The sequence below is a fragment of the Ambystoma mexicanum genome, chromosome 5q, assembly GCF_040938575.1.
Source record: "Ambystoma mexicanum isolate Mex_15411 chromosome 5q, UKY_AmexF1_1, whole genome shotgun sequence".
Taxonomy (NCBI): Eukaryota; Metazoa; Chordata; class Amphibia; order Caudata; family Ambystomatidae; genus Ambystoma; species Ambystoma mexicanum.
The window spans coordinates 955,779,671-955,800,012 of NC_090933.1; the positions used below are offsets into that span (position 1 = coordinate 955,779,671).

The window sequence follows — 20,342 nt, forward strand, 5'->3', positions numbered from 1 at the left end:
GCCATGCCGCCCAGCTTCTATGTCCCGGTTTAGGGTAGACATTCTGTAGATGAAACTGTCATGGGTGGAGCCTGGATAGTTGGCGTATACTGAGGTGATGATTCCCTTGGCATCACATGCTACCTGGGCGTTGATGGAATGCCAGTGCTTGCGGTTTCTATAGATGTGCTCAGTTGCCCTGGGGGGACGTAGAGCCACATGGGTGCAATCAATGGCACCTAGCACTTTGGGGAATTGTGCCACCCTGTAGAAGTCCTGGGCAACAGCCTGCCTTTCTGCAGGTGTTCTGGGCAGGTATATGTGCCTGTGGACTGATTGGCGTGCAGTGATGATGGCCAAGACCTGGTGTAGGCAGCGTGACTGCGTGGCCTGTGACACCCCCCCCACTATGGCACTTGTCCGCTGAAATGATCCAGTGGCCAGGAAGTGCAGTACATTGAGGACCTTCTCCAGGGGGCTGAGTGCTTGGGAGCACAGGGTGGTTGATGTGAGGTCATCCTCCCACTCACTGACCAGGTCGAGTATTATGTGAGGTGGAAACCTGTACCTCCCATACACATGGTCATCAGGCATCCAAAAAAGGCTGGTTCTGGGTGTAAATATACTGGCCCGGACTATCCTCCTCCTCCTCCTCCTCCTGCGGTATCCCACGGCCACTGCTGCTAGGAACGGTATGTTCATCCTGGCGTCTGAGCTTGTTTGTTGTTTGCGTGCACTTTTATGCTGTGCAGGTGGACGTACGCCTACTTCCTGCTGGAGTACGTGTTTCCGGATTGGCCACGTTCGTTTCCATGAATACGTGTCGTAGGCGAGCGTGTAAAACTTCCCGCGAGCCCCTGAAATACGCGCGCCCAGGCCAATCGCGTGTGGAACTTCTCGCGCACCCCTGAAATACACGCACCCAGGCCATTCGCGTGTAATACTTCTCGCGCACCCCTGAAATACACGCACACGCTCCCCCAGGCCCGATCGCGTGTGAAACCATCCGCGAGCCCCTGCAATACACGCTCCCAGGCCAATCGCGTGTGGAACTTCTCGCCCACCCCTGAAATACACGCACACGCTCCCCCAGGCCCGATCGCGTGTGAAACCACCCGCGAGCCCCTGAAATACACGCGCCCAGGCCAATCGCGTGTGGAACTTCTCGCGCACCCCTGAAATACACGCACACGCTCCCCCAGGCCCGATCGCGTGTGAAACCACCCGCGAGCCCCTGCAATACATGCGCCCAGGCCAATCGCGTGTGGAACTTCTCGCACACCCCTGAAATACACGCACACGCTCCCCCAGGCCCGATCGCGTGTGAAACCACCCGCGAGCCCCTGAAATACACGCGCCCAGGCCAATCGCGTGTGGAACTTCTCGCGCACCCCTGAAATACACGCACACTCTCCCCCAGGCCCGATTGCGTGTGAAACCACCCGCGAGCCCCTGAAATACACGCGCCCAGGCCAATCGCGTGTGGAAATTCTCGCGCACCCCTGAAATACACGCACCTAGGCCATTCGCGTGTAATACTTCTTGCGCACCCTTGAAATACATGCACGCAGCCCAATTGCATGTGAAACTTCCTGCGCACCCCTGAAATACACGCACGCAGCCCAATCGCGTGTGGAACTTCTCACGCACCCCTGAAATACATGCACCCAGGCCATTCGCGTGTAATACTTCTCGCGCACCCCTGAATTACACGCACACGCTCCCCCAGGCCCGATCGCGTGTGAAACTTCCCGCGCACCCCTGAAATACACGCACGCAGCCCAATCGCGTGTGAAACTTCCCGCGCACCCCTGAAATACACGCACGCAGCCCAATCGCATGTGAAACTTCCCGCGCACCCCTGAAATACACGCACGGAGCCCAATCGCGTGTGAAATTTCCCGCGCACCCCTGTAATACACGCGCCCAGGGCAATCGCGTGTGGAACTTCTCGCGCACCCCTGAAATACACGCACCCAGGCCATTCGCGTGTAATACTTCTCGCGCACCCCTGAAATACACGCACATGCTCCCCCCAGGACAGGTCGCGTGTGAAACTTCTCGCGCACGCGTGTTCCCGACACCCGTAATACGCGTTCCCTGCTTTGCGTTTGCTGTTTGCCAGTCCGGTAAACTGGTACAGGGTTGGCGCAGCCCTTTGCGATGGTTTTGCGATCTTGGTGGCTTTTCCTTGCGCGAGGGCGTTCTTGGGGGCGTAACTGGCGCTGCTGCAGGGTCGCTGCGCCACTCTGCGCCACGTCTGCTTTTGGAGGTGGGAATCCATGAATACGCTGTGCGCGGAAATTGATTTTATCGCACGCGGCTGGCGCAGGCATTCGCACGGGCACGCTGTGCGCCAGCCGCGTGCGACACTTTTGAGAGGAATTACATGAATCGGCCTGCTAGTGTTTTGACCTCTTTGGAGACTTGTATGATGTTGCCATCAATGGTGAAAGATTGGTACCTGGAGTCCAGTTTGTTAAGGCGGGCCTGGGAAGCAGAGACTGTGTGTGGCCATCCAGGCTTGGATTTCTAGATAGATTTCGTTAAGCTTTGCAACATCTTCTTCATAGCAACCGGTGAGTGTGATGAGGATCTGTGTGTCGTCAGCGTAGTTAGTGTAGCTGACACCCAGATCGTCAAGACGGTCAAAGAGAAGCTTAGAGAAGATGTTGTAAAGAGTGGGGGAGATGCAGGACTCTTGGGTAACTCTGCATTGGATAGGCATGGGATCTGCTGCCGCTGAGGGGGCGAAGACCCTAGTCGACCTGTCAGACAGGAATGACTGAATCCAGTTGGTGGCATTCTGCGAGAATGCGGCAGCCGATGCAAGGTGTTGTGTGAGGACCTGGTGGTCAACCAGATCGAAGGCAGCAGAGAGATCCAACAGGAGCAATATGGCCAGGTTGCCCTTGTCTTTGGCTTTATCCATTTGGATTTTTAGGTCCAGGAGGGCGGTTTCGGTCCCATGCCTGGATCTAAAGCCGGATTGTCGCAAGCCTAATAGGTTGTTGTCCTCCAAATGTTGTTGTATTTGGAGGTAGGCTACTCTGTCTAATATTTTGAGAAGAAAAGGGACTGTGGTGATGGGTCTAGAGTTTGTGGGGGTGTTAGGGTCTAGGTTGGGTTGTTTGAGAAGGGGGAGGACCCACGCTTCTTTGAGGTTGTTGGGGACCATTGAGTTCTTGAAGGAGGAGTTGATCAGTGCAGTGATCAAAGGAGCTAGACCTTTGGCTCCGTCTTTGATGACGGAGGCTGGGCATAGGTCACCTTTGCAATTAGATGGTTTAAGGCTAGCGATAATCTTAACTACTTCCTCCTCAGTGACTGGTGAGAAGTGGAAGAGGGGGCAATTGGGAGAAGTGAAGTTTTTTTTACTATTGGGGTTCTTATTGGTGGTAAGGTTGGCTTTTTTTAGCTTCAATCTTAGCCTGTAGAAGGGCAATTTTCTTAGATAGGGCAAGTTGGATACTATTGCACCAGTCCTTGTCTTTAGTGCAGTCCTCAGTAGGAGGTAATGGTGATTCAAGTTCTCTTAGTATAGAGAATATCTCTTTCGTGCCAGATTTGGCGTTATGTATTCTCACGTTGTAAATCTCTTTTTTGGCATTTAGGATAGCTGATTTGTAGGTGGAGGCAGCTGTAGCGAATTTGTCTTTTGTAGAGGGGGATGGGGCTTTTCTCCAGCTGGTTTCCACAACTCTTTTGATGTTACGGAGAGCCTTTAGCTCTGCTGAGAACCATTTGTTGGTGTGGGCCATGGGTTTAGCTTTACGTTGTTTGAGTGGAGCTATCTTGTTAAGGGCTAGTTCCAATGTGTTGTTATAAAGATCTACCAAGGTGGACGGGTTGTCGTTCTCAGAAGGAGGGTTGACTTGAGTGATGGTCCTGAGAAGTGGTCTGAGGTTTTCAATAGTAATGTTGCGATTGTTTCTGGAGATTATGTGTGGTGTCCTAAAGGGTGGTGTCGTTTTGGGTGCAGTTCTGGGTAGAGAGAAGGTGATAAGGGGATGGTCCGTCCAAGCACAAGGTATGATGTCTGTCAGTGAGAGGTTACAGTTGGCATCTGCCAACCAGTCTAGGGATCTTCCTTTTGTGTGTGTTGGTTTGTTGATGTGTTGAGTGAGGCCTAGGTGGATGATGGTGTCGTTGAGAGAGTTGGTGTGCTTGTCATTGGGGGTCATTGAGTCCCAGGTTAAAGTCACCCATGATGATGATTTGTGATTTGGGTTTAGCTTTGGTGGTGAGTGGGAGAGAGATGTCTTCTTCAAAAGTGGATGGTGGACCTGGAGATCTATATATAATGTGTAGGAGGATAGTTTGGGTGTCTGATAATGGGAGTTTGATGGATAGGAGTTCAGCTGAAGGTAGGGTTGAGTTAGTTACTTCTCTGATGTTTAGGTTGGACTTAGCAATAATTGCTACCCCTCCTCCTATTGCGTTTTTTCTGTCGGCACGGATGATATTGTAATTATTCGGATGGCTAGGGCTAAAGTGGGACCAGCTGCTAAGTGGAGCCACGTCTCGGTGATAACGATAAAATCAAGGTGGTTTGCGGCGATAATGTCTGCAACATCAGTTGCGTGGGCTACCAAGGAGCGGGCATTGATGAGAGCACCCTTGATGGGAGTGGTGGTATGGTTGACTTTTGTGGGTGGCGTTGTGTGTGGTGTTGTGAGGATTTGGTTAGCTGTGGAATCAATATGCGTAGCCTGTTGCATATAATTCTTGGTTAGGTTGGTGATTGTTCTAGCGGGTTTGTGGCTAGCACAAGTGCGGTGGCTGAGTCTAGTGTTCCTAAGTTTGAGTGGAGGGGCTGCATTTGGTGTGATGATAGTAGGTAGAAAGAGGCGAGAGCCTAGTCGTGAGTTTCTGAGAAGTGTAGGGCATGGTGTGAAGGGTGTTGGTGGGCAAGCAAATTTGTTGATCCAATCCAATGGGGATAGTGGTTCTGGGTAAAGTGGAGAGGTCATGTTGGTAGCGTTCTGCGGTGAGATATTGTGGAGTAAGGGGAGGAACGTTGCCATGGTCAAAGTGGCACCTCTTAAGGTGGCCATCATAGGGGTTAGGCTCTGGGTGGTAGTTGCAAGATGTGGCGGCAAGGCTAATGCACGATGGAGGTTTACAGGGGATCACTAGGTAGGTAATGAGTGGAGGTGATCCTTCTGAAATAGGGTGTCAGAGTGTGTGCGTGTAGTGGGTGTGGAATGCCTATCTAGTCACTAATGGTGCAGACAGCATGAGCGTGGCCTACGTAGCATGCATGAAATTGGGCGGTGATACGTGTAGTGCATACAGTCATGGGATCAACCTTGGCGCATCATGATATAAGGCAACATATAGGCTGCACAGAGTGGTCAAAGTGATCACACAATAGGTGTAATGAGGCAACACGGGGGCTGCGCAGAGCAGGCGCAGGTTGAAAATGAGCACAAATATACGTAATAGGCAACACAGGGGCCACGCAGAGCGGGCACAGGTTCAAAGTGAGAACAACATATATATGTAGTATACGGTGCAAGGCATAGGTTCAAGGTGAACACAAATATAAGTAATAGGCAACACAGGGGCCGCGTAGGGCAGGCACAGTTTCAGGTGAGCAAGAATATACGTAATAGGCAACACAGGGGCTGCGCAGAGCGGCCACAGGTTCAAAGTGAGCACAACAAATATATGTAGTATACGGTGCAAGGCATAGGTTCAAGGTGAGCACAAATGTAAGTAATAGGCAACACAGGGGCTGCGTAGGGCAGGCACAGGTTCAAAGTGAGAACAACATATATATGTAGTATACGGTGCAAGGCATAGGTTCAAGGTGAGCACAAATGTAAGTAATAGGCAACACAGGGGCTGCGTAGGTCAGGCACAAGATCAAGGTGAGCATAAATGCTGTGCAAGTGGTGGGGTCGTGGGCGTCTCGACGATTGGGCTTGTGATAGTCAGCAATGCAGTGGTGGGGCAAACTTGTGGTTCAAATGGGGGTTGGTTTTGCTTACCAATTGAAGCGAGGTCTGGCGTAGGCACCTTGGTGTTGATGGGCTGATTGGCAGCAGGACGGGGCCCTCGGCCCATTTGGCTCACGACAGGCTCAAGACAGGACCTGAGCCTTGTTATGTGAGCCTTTGTGGGTGTGCCGGCGTTCGCCTGCCGGCGTCGGATAGGCTGTAGAAGTGCCCAGGGGGGGGCCAATCAGGTCGTGTGGAGTGCACCTCGTGGATGCTTAGGCCAAGGCAGCCATGAAACTTTTTCAGGCGGCCATATTGGAGTGACTAGACCTCATGGCAGACAATGGAGGCTAGCACTCATATGGTTGTTGAGGCAGAAATATGGGCAAAAACGGGCTGAAGGTGGATAGCTGCACTTATGCAGAATTAAGCAGTGCACTATCACAATTTGCGGTGATCTCTGCTGCACATGACGAGATAGTCACCACATAGAGAAAAGATCATAAAGTACAGCATAGAATGGACTCAAGGAACTGACAACAAAATAAGGGTACAGTGGCCACCCAACGGCAGCTTCAACACATACACACAACACTACCTGCTCACATACTTGCATAACACTTCCAAAGGGAAAAAATTAGCAAACCATTTTGCGTTTTCGATCTTTGGAAGATGTTTCAGGGAGGCACACCGGGGGCACCAGGAGCGTACGCAGTAAAAGAAATAAAAGAAGAGAAGGTGAAAGGACGGGATGTGGGTAAGGAAATACAGAACCCGCCCAGTACTGAAGAAAGTGAGGAGGAGGCAGAAGAATCATTTGAGGTGGCAGAGGCAAAGGTTAAAAAAGAAGGGACAGAAAACATGCCAGTGGCTAAGGTAGTGAAGAAGGAGGAAGGGGGGTTGTATCCAATAACAGAACTTAGAGAAGCCGCCAGACAGCAACTAACGGCTGCTGAGGGATACTTCAACCCTGCATACAGCCCCCCACCATATGCACCCGCAGACGATTGTCAAAAAAGGTTGGGGGCGGCAGGTACGGTAGACTAAACCACAACACCGGTAAGAACAGGGGGCGACAGAAACGCCCTGCAGAATATAGTAAACGTAGGGACAGATGAATGGGTAGCAGCAAAGGTGCTTTTAAAGCTCCGGGGAACACAAACAAAGGAAGAAGAGGGTGCAGTGAGAAAGGTAAATAAGGAAAGGGAGGATGACACACAAACAGGGCACGAGGTAAGTAAAGGGGGAGAAGGGTGACTTTCACAAGAGGAGGAAGAGATACTGAAGGAAAGGTTGGCGGAATTGAGGAACGTGCGAAGGCACACAAGGAGGAGATGGTGAGAATGAAGGAACAGGCGGAAGAAAGGAAAAGGGAAGAAGAGCGCATAAGGGCAATAGCAGAAAGAATGGCACGCGCAGAAAACAGGGAGATGAGAAGGAAGGAGGAGGAGAGGGAAGAGAATGATAGGGAAATGGGACTGTGGAAAAAGAAGATTATATCTGAAAGTGCATGGAAGTATGAAGAAGAGAAGGTAATAGAAAGTATATTAAAGAGGGAAGGGGGAGTATGGGGGATAAAGGAAAAAGAGGAAAGGATATTAGCAAAGGTGAGTGCAGAGGTATTGGAAGAACTACACAGGAAACGTGCGGAAATAGGTGGAGAAGTAGTGGAGACGAAGAAAGAGGAGAGAGGAGATAGAAGGGTGGAGCATGGTGTGAAAAAGTACACACGCCAGGACAAGGAGGTGGCATCAACATCAACACAGGGGGCTAAGATTGAAGAAGGTGAGTACGCAGATGAGGATTTAATAGACTTAAGGACAGTGACCGTGGGAGGGAAACGTACAGACTGGGGATTGACATTTCCAGATGGATTTTGCAGCGAGGAAGAGGACGGTTGGAGCACAAGTGGAAGAGATGGCAATAGGGAGAGTTTAGACAAACTATACATAACGCGCACTAACTGCGAGTCACCATGGGCATGCCAGAGGTGGGGACAACAAAGTGCAGGGGAAACAAGGGTAAGGGAGGCAACCAGGAAAACGCCACGCCCACTAACACTCACACCTGCACCAACATCATGCCCGCAGACACCAAACCCTGTGCACACCCCATATGTTGGTAGACTTAGGGACCTTCCAGGACACAGGCAGGAAGAAAGAGCAAGCACATCAACGATAGGAAACGAAGGTAACAAAAGGGGGAGGAAGGATGTAGGAGGTGAGAGGGTAAACCCCTGTAACATTGATAGCATTGAAGAGTTACCAGATATGGAGGAAGATGTAGAATATACTAACGTAACCACACACAGGCGACCAAGGGGGGAAGAGAGGGAGTACAATCTAATGCCACTGCTATAGAGGGGAGGAGCCAGACCACAATATATCCCCTAGAAACATGCTGATAAGGAAAATATAAAATGTAGGCTTCCGTCACTGAGTGCTGGAGCTGGGAAGTGGATATATGAGATGGAAAAACAGACTGCGGGGGCAAACATTAGCAGTGGGAGACGTGAAGGGGCTCCTAATTTCAATACTGGGGATGCTGCTGATGACATCTGGAAAAGGGCGGGAACAATAAACGACACGGCACATGATGGGGCTCCATTTGCCAACTGCAGGCATGCGCTCTGTCAGGCATTGAGGGTCCAATACCCAGACACATCAGATATAGGAGCAATAACCTCATGCAAGATGCGTGAGAATGAAGATCCTGTTGATTACATCTAGGAGATTCAGGAGAAGTGGCGCTTGGAAACACGGGAACCTTGGGACAAAACACTAGACATTTTCTACCAAATATTAGTACAAGGGCTCCCGGAGCAAGTACAAAAACAGTTGAAGAAGTTGGTGGGGATGGAAGCTAAAGCGTGGCCAGAAATACAACTGACACTAGTGCACTACTGCAGAATGTGCCAGGAAAAGATGAAAAGAAAGGAGCAAGATAGAAAGGCAGAGGAAGCAAAACTGGTCCAAAAGAAGTTATCAAAATATGCCATGGAGCACTGATAACAGCGCCCGCCCCCACACAGACTACAGTGGTGCAAAACCCAACAAAACAACATGTATCAACAATGCAGCAAGCACCGGTAATGACACAACAACTACCTCCACCCCCACCATACACAGCTTACACGGGAGGGGGCTATATGCAAATAGGAAATGGGTACTCAAAAAACTACAGAGGGAGGGGCGGACAAATGAGAGGGAGAGGATATGGCCCACCCACCCAACAACAAGGGGGAGGGTTCCGGGGTTACAGTCAGCCAGGACAACAGGGATACCAGGACAACATGGGGGGACTTCAATGGCAAGCACGGGAACCGCTGACATGCTGGATATGTGGAATGGTGGGACACATGTCACCCACATGCAGAATAAGACCAGCACAGGCAGCGTGGGGGGAGCAGGGACAGCAAGGGTCTACGGGGGAACAACAAGTTTACCAACAGCAGGGGACAACGCAGCAACCACCAATACAACAAGCACAGATGCCACAGCAACAATTACAAACGTACACACAACACCCACAACTGCCACAACAACAAGAACAACAGGCACTGCAAACGCAACCGCACATACAAACACATGCAAATGCAGCCGCAGACAATTGCAAAACAGCAGCAGCAGGTCCAAACGGTGCAGCAGCTCACACAAATTCAGATCAATGCAATAACATCCACTGACACACCTGTAGCACAGACGCAGCTAGGGAAGGTGACAATACTGGGCCACAACCCATACACGGGAAATGGGCAGTCACTGTACCCACAATAGGACAGCCCACAGACGTCCTTGATGTGTCCCATCCTATCAGTAACACCTAACCCTGCGGAGGAACCACGCATAAAGGTGACGATAGGTGACAAAAAATGTTCCATCTTAGTTGACACAGGGGCCACTAGGTCATGCATAAGGGAGGGGAAGTTTCAACTGCCAGGCAAAGCTATGAACACTCAAGGATCCTCTGGGTCTCGAGGGTTGGTTCCCTTCACTGATAACATCTCCTTATCTGTAGGTGATCACGATATGTCCCTCCCACTGCTATACTCAAAACAGTCACCCGTAAACATACTAGGTAGGGACATCATGAGCAGATTGAATATGACTATCTCCTTTACTGACAAGGGAATAATATGCTCCACACCAGGCATGAACATGTTTACAGCGCGACAAATACTACAGCAAAACAGTAGCCAGAGCAGAACCAGTAGATGGAGAACTGTTCCAATATGGGACAGACGTGGCAATAGCATGGCTACCAGGAATTGAGGGGAACATTTGGAGGAGGCCAGCAGCTTACCTTTTTAGACCCGAGATATCAGCCAGCGAAAAGGAAGGGACACAGATATCACTGAGCATTGAGAGCATTGTAGCAATACAAGACTGCAATACACGCCCAAGACCGGGAAGGGAGAGCATGGAGAGCAGTAATAGCACTAGCAGAGGGGTGCCGACTAACCCAGGTATCTGATGAGGAGCTCTTCTCAGATGATAATGGTGAAGGGGAGATGGTGTTTGAGATGAGCATCCACATCTGGGTAACAGTCACACACAGTGACATAGCGCAGAAGACAGCACCGGCGCTAGAGGCACCAGCCACTACCACTGTACCATTCTTCAAGGAGGATCTGGAAGCAGTACCTGCATCCCTGTGGACAACTAGTCCATATGACGTGGGCTGCATCAAGAGCATTGGAGGGGTAAAAATAAAATTGAAAAAAAGGAGCAATACTGATGAGAGTGAAGCAATACCCACTATCAAAAGAGGCAGATGAGTGTACCCTGTGCGCAAGGCTAAGGGAGGGTCTTGGTGTTTCATCCAGGATTTAAGACCCCTCAACCACATTGAAGAAGAAGAATACCCTATAGCGGCTAATCCAGCCACTATACTATGTGGAATACCAGCTGAGGTGTCACAATTCACTGTGATTGACCTCAAAAATGCCTTTTTCTCAATACTTCTGCACCCTGACTCACAAGACTTGACAAGTTTCACATACCGCAACACAAAATGGAAACACACCAGACTGCCTCAAGGATACTGCGAGTCACCATCCATCTTTAACAGGGTGATACAAATGGACTTGGGTAACATTGAGATGGAAGCACGGTGCTGCGATATGTAGATGACATAATCATCTGCAGCACCACAGAAGAGAAGTGCAGGAGAGACTCCATCAAAATGCTCACAATGCTAGCAGAAAAGGGGTACAAGGTAGATAAGGGGAAGTTACAGTACTGCCAAGAACAAGTGCTCTACATAGGCCAGCTTATTTCACAAAATGGAAGGAACATTGCACCACAAAGGGCACAGACCATCACCAACACACCCCAGCCATATACAGTTCGAGAACTGCAGCAGTTCTTGGGTCTATGCAACTATTGCAGGACTTGGGTTTTTGACTACAGCTCATACAGAGGACCACTGCTTGAGGCTCTCAAAGAAGCACAGGGGGGGGGGAGAAGAAGTTGAGGTGGACCACAGAAATGACAGAGGCATTTCATGAACTAAAAAACACCATATCCACTGCACCAGTACTGGCCACCCCAAATTATGAAGCGCAATTTTTCATTTTTTCACATTGTAGCTCAGCCGTGATGAGGGCAGTGCTGACACAGAAAACTAGCATGGGACATAAACCAGTGGCAGTCTACAGTGGGCACCTGGATCCTGTAATGTTAGGTCACTTCCCATGCGAACAGAGTTTGGCTGCCATAGCTTTTGCGGTAGAAAAATCATCCTCCATAACAATGGGCTGTACAACCACACTGTACGTGGAGCATGCCCTTTTTGCAGTACTGAACAAGCCAAAATCAAGCTTGACCACTCAGAGGGCATCAGGGTATGAAGTAATTTTATCCAGGCCAGAGTTAACCATTGTAAAAGATGCAACAACGTGAACCCAGCAAGGTTCATAGCAGAGGTAGTGGAAGATGGCAGCTACACTCATGACTGCACACGGGCCATTGACACTTACTCCAGCACAAGAAAGGTTGAGGAAAACGCCCTAGAGGGGGGAGAGATAATGTACATTGATGGGTCCACAACAATTGACCAGAGTGATGGGATATGCAGAACAGGAGCAGCAGTGGTGAAACAAACAAAGGATTTCACATATGTCCCAGTGAAATGCGTCCAGTTACGGCAACACTACTCTGCCCAAGCAGCAGAATTAGTGGCCCTAATTTTGGCATTGAAAGAAAGCATTGGCAAAAGAGTAAGTGGCAGTGAAGAGGGTTCAGACGAGCAGACGGCACACCAGTGCAACATGCCCTACTACTCGTTGAATTAATAGAAGTAATTGAAGATCCTGAAGAAATAGCCTTGGTGAAGTCTCAGGCCCATATAAACGGGGATGATCCCATTTCCAAAGGTAACAAAACAGCAGACGCACATGCTAAACATGCTGCGTATTTCGGTGAGATGTGGACCCCCCAAGAAAAAGAAAAAGATAAGGGGATGGCGGGGGCAAGACAGATGTTGATGAAGGATGGGTACACCCATATTCCTGAAAATGAATTAATGGAATTACAGGCAGCAGTACCCATGGCAGAGAAGGAGCTGTGGGGGTCTGCTGTGGGGGAAAAGAGGATGCACAATGTCCCCCACAGATGCATTATGGCGACAAAACAATACAGGCAAAATAGTGATGCTCCTGGCCCTATTGAAAACAGCCCTGGCCCAACTACATCATCCTGCACACACAGGAAAAGAGGGGATAGAATAAAAGAGGGGTGGTTCTGTCCCGAGCTAAATTCACATGTTGCAAACTTCATTAGCATTTGTCTTACTTGTCAACAATTTACGGCCGGTCACACGCTGCAAGTGATTAAAGGTGTTATACCCCGGCCGGAAGGACCCTTCCAGCACCTCCATATTGACTACGTTGACATGATCAATGTATGTCAAGTATACAGATACATGATTGTGGTAGTATGCCAATTTTCTAGGTCGAACGAGGCCGGTCCATGCTCCCATGCTGACGCATTTAGAGCAGCAAAGTTTTTGGTGAGGGAGGTTTTCCCAAGGTGGGGGTGTGCGAAGTGTTGCGGTCTGACAATGGCCTGCACTTTGCCAATGAAATGTTCTAACACATAACTGCTCTCCTTGGTATAAAGCACAAGTTTGCATGTGCATACCACCAACAAGCGAATGGCGTTTCTGAACACCTCAACGGTCTCATAAAAGAAGAGAAAGAAAAGATACAGCCATCAACCAAGAAAAGCTGGCTCTACTGCCTCCCCCTAGCCCTATTTGAGTTCAGAAACAGGCCAGGGTGGGATCACCACCTCACACCCCACAAGTTGGTGACCGGACGCCAAATGCACCTCCCACTGACATCACCATCAAGGGCTATAACGGATTGCCATGCATCTCAGAGTATTTTTGGTGAAGAAATGTACGAATATGTATCTTCCTTGATTACTAGTGTTGCCTTTATCTCTCAACAGCTCGAGTGGACGCGGGGTGGGTTGAAGAATACCCAACAAGAAGAAAGAACAAACGAAGAACAGGAATGAGAAACACAGTGGACAGTAAGGGAAGGAGACAGTGGGCCTCATTACGACCCAGGCGGTCCGGAAATAACGGTGGCAGTAAACCCGCCGCCACCGTTGTTTCCAGACCGCCTGAGTCCGACCCCTGCAGGCGGGAGGTGATGTTCCCGCCAGGTCTGACCTGGCGGGTTTAACACCTCCCGCATGCAGGCGGACGAGGAAACACCAGCAGCATTACGAGATGCTGCCGGTGTTTCCATGATCCCCATTTCCATTGAGTCCCATAAGACTCAATGGGAATGGGGATTTACACCATTCCGCCTCCGTGATTCCCGGAAAACCGGGGTTGTAATGCCCCGGTAATTCCGGGAATCACGGAGGCGGAATGGTAATACGAGTCCGGCGTTAACCAGGTGGCTTTACCGCCTCGGTTAACGCCGGACTAGTAATGAGGCCCAGTGTCCTCCTGTGAAATTTCAACCGCCGGTGGAATAGCCGCCGGTTTACCGGGCACCACCTGGTGGAAAAAACAGCTCCTAGAGCTGTAAAACTCTGAGATAAGAACATATGGACGCACTTGCATGACATCAAGCCCTACAAAGATCGGACCCGCCCTTGCGTCAACGACAGAGCCAACGCAGCAGCAACAGTGACAAACGACAACGACATCGCAGCCCCTGACCCCTCCCAAACCCCAAACACCCCCAAGGACTCAAGTGAACAATTTTCCATACCCCACCCTATGGTCACGAGATCCCAGAGTAAGGAAAACACTGCCCCAACAAGCCACGACCAGACAAGCCCCGCCCATGCCACTACCCAAATAAAGGACATTGCCTAACAAACTGCCAAGTCACACCACACTATGTAGACACATGCATGTTCTCTTTCTTTTTTGTTTCACACATGCAGGTACCGCAAAAGACTGTTTTGTATAAAGATAACTGAAAAATATCTAAAGAAAAGGAAAATATGTTTGTATTACAACACGTTCATTTTGGCCATAGAACAATCATTCCCACACCTCCAGGAGCTCTTACCAGCTCTGAGAGACAGGACGCTAAGGTACGCGTGGGAACAGCTTTTCGCCTGGGCAATAAACGATTACCTTATAGGGAGAGCTTGAACAATAAAAAACTAACAAAATTAACGCTTATTTTTAGACATTTTCAGGCAGGCATCTATATCATCAAAGATAACAAGGTGCAGGACCGCAGCAAAGGTAAGAGGAAAATGCTGCTGATATTAGCTATTGTAATAAAAATTATAGGTTTGTTGTTTATCACTGGTCTACTTGCTGCCACTGTCTGGCAGGCACACTATGCTTCCGATGTCATGGCTGCACCTCCTACAAATAAACCCCCCACCACGGCTGCAACAGGTACGGTATCAGGTGGTACAAGTAACACAAGAGTAAAGGGGAAAAGGATTAAACGTAGCACGGCTATTGATAACAATGGGGTAGACACATATCTTACAGAGTCCGCACACGTCTGAAACAACATGTGGTATCAGCACATGTCCAAAATTGGTAAGGGGACAACTAAGGACAACTGCTATGTGTGCTCATTGATCCCATATGCCATGAGCGCATCCCGAACATTTGTGGCTACTGAAGTACCTGCAACATCAGTGGAGTGCCTGATATACCTGGCCCTGTTCCAAACAAAAGGACGATTCCAAGGGAGAATGGCGATACTACAGTGGAAGATGAGGGACACATATCCGTATGAAAATAACTTCATCAAGACACTTCCCATGTACAATCACTACTGGCAACTAACACAGGGGCTCCAATATGTGACGGGTGGACCAGACAAGGGGGAAACAAGGGAAGTAAAATTGAATTACCTACCATCTGAATGGCGTGCAAGAGAAGTTCCTGGAACACTAGTGTGCTGGGAAAGACCGCTGATAGTAATATATGGGAAGGTGTACACGAAGGAAGGATGGACAGATGGGGTTGTGGGGAGCAATATGATAACATTAACAAAAGCAACTGTGGAAAAAATGGATGAAGAGAATAATAAGTGTTACAACAGATGGATAAAGAGCGCAGCACTGGTAACATGGCTAGAGAAGGACGAGGATCCAGTAAAAATACTCCCACTTACTGCACCTACACTTTGTTATCAACACAACAGTGATGTTGATGTTGGCAGAAACAGCAACTACAAAAGAACAGTAGTCAGAAATGAAGAGGTGCCGGTACAGCAGTTTTAATGGACCACTATTGGGCCTGCAGAGAAAAAGCATACCACAGCTTTCCGCCATCTTGGAATGGAATATGCACTATGGTACACATAAATGTACCATCCCTAGTAGTACCACAGAAACATGACAACCTGGGAAACTTCCATAAGATTGACAAAGGGAATAAAAGAAGGAAAAGATCAGCGACGATTGAAGGGAAAAAGGAAAAGAATGGCACAACAGTACTGTCAAGAGTGAAAAGACAAGGAGAACCACTGACGGGGAACTACCTGTGGGGAAGATCGGAAACAGCTCTTAGTGTCATTCCACCAGGACACAGACTATTCAGCAGAGCAGCAATGTTCTTTTCATCGATAATACATCCAGGGCTGCAGGCATATGCAAATGCAAAGTGGCTCCAGATAACAAGATGGGAATTAATAATGACGATAAACTCCACCGTCAAAGGATTCAACACGATAAGAGAAGAATTGAGGGTGGTAAGGATGGTAGCACTCCAGAATAGATATGTGCTGGATCTCCTTACAGCAATGGAGGGAGGAGTTTGTGCAAAGATTGGAAGTTCATGTTGCACATTTTTTCCCTGCCAACGATGCAGACAATGGTACGCTTTCTGAGGCAGTATCACAACTTGCCAAGATGCACGCCAAGATGGAAGTAGAAGCAAAGGGAGTGAAGAGAGATGGTAGCTGGTTTTCCTACCTCTGGTCTTGGATGCCATCATGGCTGTCAGATAGTCTTAAGATAATAGCTGGATGCATAATATTGGGAATGGCCGCACTGTTAGGACTAAGATTGTGGAAAGCAAGGACAGCACGCACAACTGATGAAATGATGGAAATGATCGGCATGCACGCCTTGACACCAGCAGAAGACGACAAAAATATAGATATCATCATTAAGGAAAGAGAGAGATTGCGCAAGCAAATATTAGAAGCAGACTTGCACCTGCCATCATTTTGCATGGTGATTGCATGTACATGTACTGGTCATTTGAAGACCATGTGAACCAGTATGGACACCTAGCTGGAATAACGAAGGTATGGAGAGTACGCGGAGACAAGAGAGCAGATAATTTTGTGGTCGACAAGTCGCCCAGAGGGGGGACTGAAGTGGGAAAATGGGAAAGCACCCTCCCCCCATTTTCACTAAGACTCTGGCCTAGAGGATCACAGCCCAAGCACCCCCGTGAGAGGAGTTTGACCCATTCACTTCTTTACCTGACGACACGGTACCATGTGTCCACGGTCCACACACACGAGGAGCATGCCCAATAGCACGCCCTGGTCAAGCCGACGCCTGCGGCATGGACCAGCTCGACTAAAGTAACAGCCACAAAACATCAACATCGTTAGAGATGCCATGACGACATAGCCAACTGACAAGAACACATGTGCCACCATGCACACTGGTCACTCACGCAGCAACAACACGAAGAACATACTCAGTGCTATGACATAGCGGACTGGAACACCCACGGACATGCATCATTGTTATTTTTCACATAGGCCTCCTACAGCACCACAGAAACGCAAGACGCCTGAAGAGCTTGTGTATACATGCTTGCAGATGCTTTGTTTCAATACCTATCTCCATAGAGACGCCATCCTATATATCTACTGCTGCTTCTGACACTCTGTCGCCTCGTGACTCCATACTATGGATTATATACCGCTACCCAGAAGCTACGCCCGAGTAGGCCGCAAGCAAGAGTACCCAGGCAGGAGCCTCTCAGACAAAAATCCCCCCAAGACGAAAAGCAAAGCGCTGACCACGCAGAACGAGCCCCAACGTGAGCCCACAGCCAAGGCCACAATGTTGCAACCCACATGCCGTGCGCTCAAAGCCAAGGTTACACCTGCCACCGCCAAGCACCCCTCACAGCCTAATACAAATCAAATGCTCACAATTCTGCTCCAGCTACAGTCTCTCCACACGTGACCAAGCCGAACTGACAAAATGCCAAGCTCATGAGACAGAAAGTCACCGGGGTCGCACGTCTGGGACACAGGTTGCAACAACAAAGCGACAAGTTGGACACCTACACCGATGGGAAAGGCGTGATCATCAGCCACTAGCAAGACCTGTCCATTGTCCACCAGTAACACATAGTTGCATATTGTTGCCAGCACCAGGTACATCGCGAGCTGGGAACGGCGATGGTCCCAGGCTTGGGGGCTCGCGAGGGAACCAATCATAGTACGAGGGGCACCTCACTGACGCAATTTCAGCTAGCCAATCACCAAGTGTCCCCTTGTAAAAGATTTGTTGTAGCAATTGTTAGGGACAGCCCAAGTGTGCCACCTGACCCGTCCTTATCCACTAATATTCCTTCATATATGTAACTATACTAACCCTACCACTCGGGGATCCAACCCGAAGTGGCAATAGGTTTTGTGACGATTTTTCCCAGGTGACGCGAATAGCGCGTCATACTACGGTAAAAGGGCCCGAGAGCCCACCAACAGTGAGAGCGTCTCCCCGGATGCATACTGGCCGAGAACAATCCCTGCCATTACTATAATAAACAGCAGTAATTACTTTGCTCTTGTGTGTGCCTCATTCTCCTTTTGGGACGCGGGAAGCGTTGGGGCCTCCCCAGCCCCAGAGGTCCGCGGATGGCTCTGCTGGCGCCCGGGAAATCACCCAACACCATCCATCCAGTAACCGGGATTGACCCTGCCTAGATTCAAAGCCAGGAAGAGGCCAGCCCCCTCAGGCCATGTTGCTCTAAGTGGTGGTCTTGTAACTTGGGTTCATTTATTAGGCAACATGGCCATAGGGGGCTGGCCCCCTTACTCACATTGAGGCTAATCAGGTTTGGCCCCAGTTACTGCATGGGTGGGAGACCTGGATGACTATGTAGCTGTAGGCCATGCCCCCAAGAATCTGGTCACTGGCCACATACACTATAGTAATATGTGTATAGTTATTTTAGGTACTATAGGGGGAGTATATCGTATTTGTAATATGGTGGAATTATATAATGAAGTGTATATGGTATTTATTATGGTAAAACAATTGATGTTAGTGCTCTTCGAACGCTCCTCCGTCTTTGACACGGTCAACCATTATATCCTTATTTAACGGCTACATGATATCTTCGGCATTACAGACTGGGCACTGGACTGGCTGACGTTTTTCCTCACTAACCACCCTTTCAAGCTGGAACTGGGCTGTTTCTTCTCCAACACCTCACTCTCTACCTGCAGTGTTCCCCAGTGTTCTATTCTATGGCCATGGCTCTTCAATATCTATCTCGTCTCTCTGAATGTTTTGATCTCATATTTCTCTGCTCATTTCCAGTGTTATGCCAATGACACAGCTTTTCTTGAAACCTCCCTGTACTACTTTGTGCTCCCCATGTTTTATCCCTGATTTTCTGACCACCATCCAGGGATTGTGAGCAGCTAACGATCTTTGTCTCAATTTATTATTATTATTTTTTTTATTTATTGGTCACTTATTAGGTGATTGTACAATTAGAAAAACTGTTTCAAAGTGCCCCAAACAGTGTGGGGACATGGGAGGTAGACAATGAATTATTGCATGGATAAATAATTGCATTAATAGTACAAACAAATATTGAGAATCGGGGGAAGGGGAGACAAACCTTCTATGCCTTGTGAGTGTTCAGAATGTGCAAGTGCAGAGAGGGAGAGAGGAGAGGGATAAGGTGCTTTGATGCTCATGAAGAAGTGCTCAGGGTAAATGCTGAGAGGAGGAGAATGTAAGTGCAACCATCAATGAGTGGGTGAGCAAGTAAGTGCAGTAGAAGGAAAGACAGCGGCTGAGATGAGAGATGTGGGGGTCAAGGCCCCGACGACACATAAGCACCCTGCACATCAGTTGCGCTGCTGTGGGATTAGCAGGGAAGATAGGAGGAGAAGGAGGAGATAAAGAGAAAGGTCTTGAGGCTTTTTCAGAACTTAAGGAGGTCTTGCTCAAGACGCACAGGGAGATGGAGACTGTTCCACATGAGGAAGCCAGCCAAGGAAAGTGATCGCCCCCCAACTCTCTGTTTGGCAAAACACTTAATACGCAGGGAGTTCGTGCCAGAGGAACTGATGAGCCTAGAAGGAGAGTATTTGGTCAGGAAGCGTTGAAGATAAAGTGGTACCCGGCACCAGATAGCCTTGTGTGTGAAACAGAGGGATTTGAATTGAATCCGTGCTGAGACCGGGAGCCAGTGAAGGCTTTGTAGGGGAGGGGAGATGCAGTCCCTGGGCTTGAGGCCAAGGATAAGTCTTGCTGCCCTATTCTGGGTAAGCTGGAGGGGTCACAGAGTGGAGGAAAGAAGAAGATTAAGGAGGAGTATTCTAGCCTGGAGAGAACCAGAGCACAGGTAACATTGAGTCTCTGGGGGAACGTGAGGAAAGGTAGAGTCCGAAGGAAGAGCTGAAAGTGGCACTACTTGACAATGCCCTGAATATGAGGCATGAAGAAAAGGGAGGAGTCGAAGATGACTCTGAGATTCCTAGCTACAATGGAGGGGGCTCGGGGCCCATGGAAGAAGGCCAGAGTGCAGGGAAGATGTATGGTGCAGGGGACCCAATAGGGAGAATCACAATGCCATTAAGATGGAGATATTTCTTATTGGGACACCTGTGCCCTGTTTTCCTCCAACCCTATGGCCGGCCTCCTTGAGCCCTCTACCTTCACCCATTCTCAACTCTGCCATTTAACCTTAGCGTGGTATTTTATG

General features: G+C 49.1%; 1 protein-coding gene across 1 annotated transcript in view; it reads right to left on the bottom strand.

Moving 5' to 3' along the window:
- The window catches only part of LOC138498332 (dihydropyrimidinase-like), a 469,519-nt gene that overhangs the window by 48,923 nt on the left and 400,254 nt on the right, over positions 1-20,342 (bottom strand). The window lies entirely within an intron of this gene.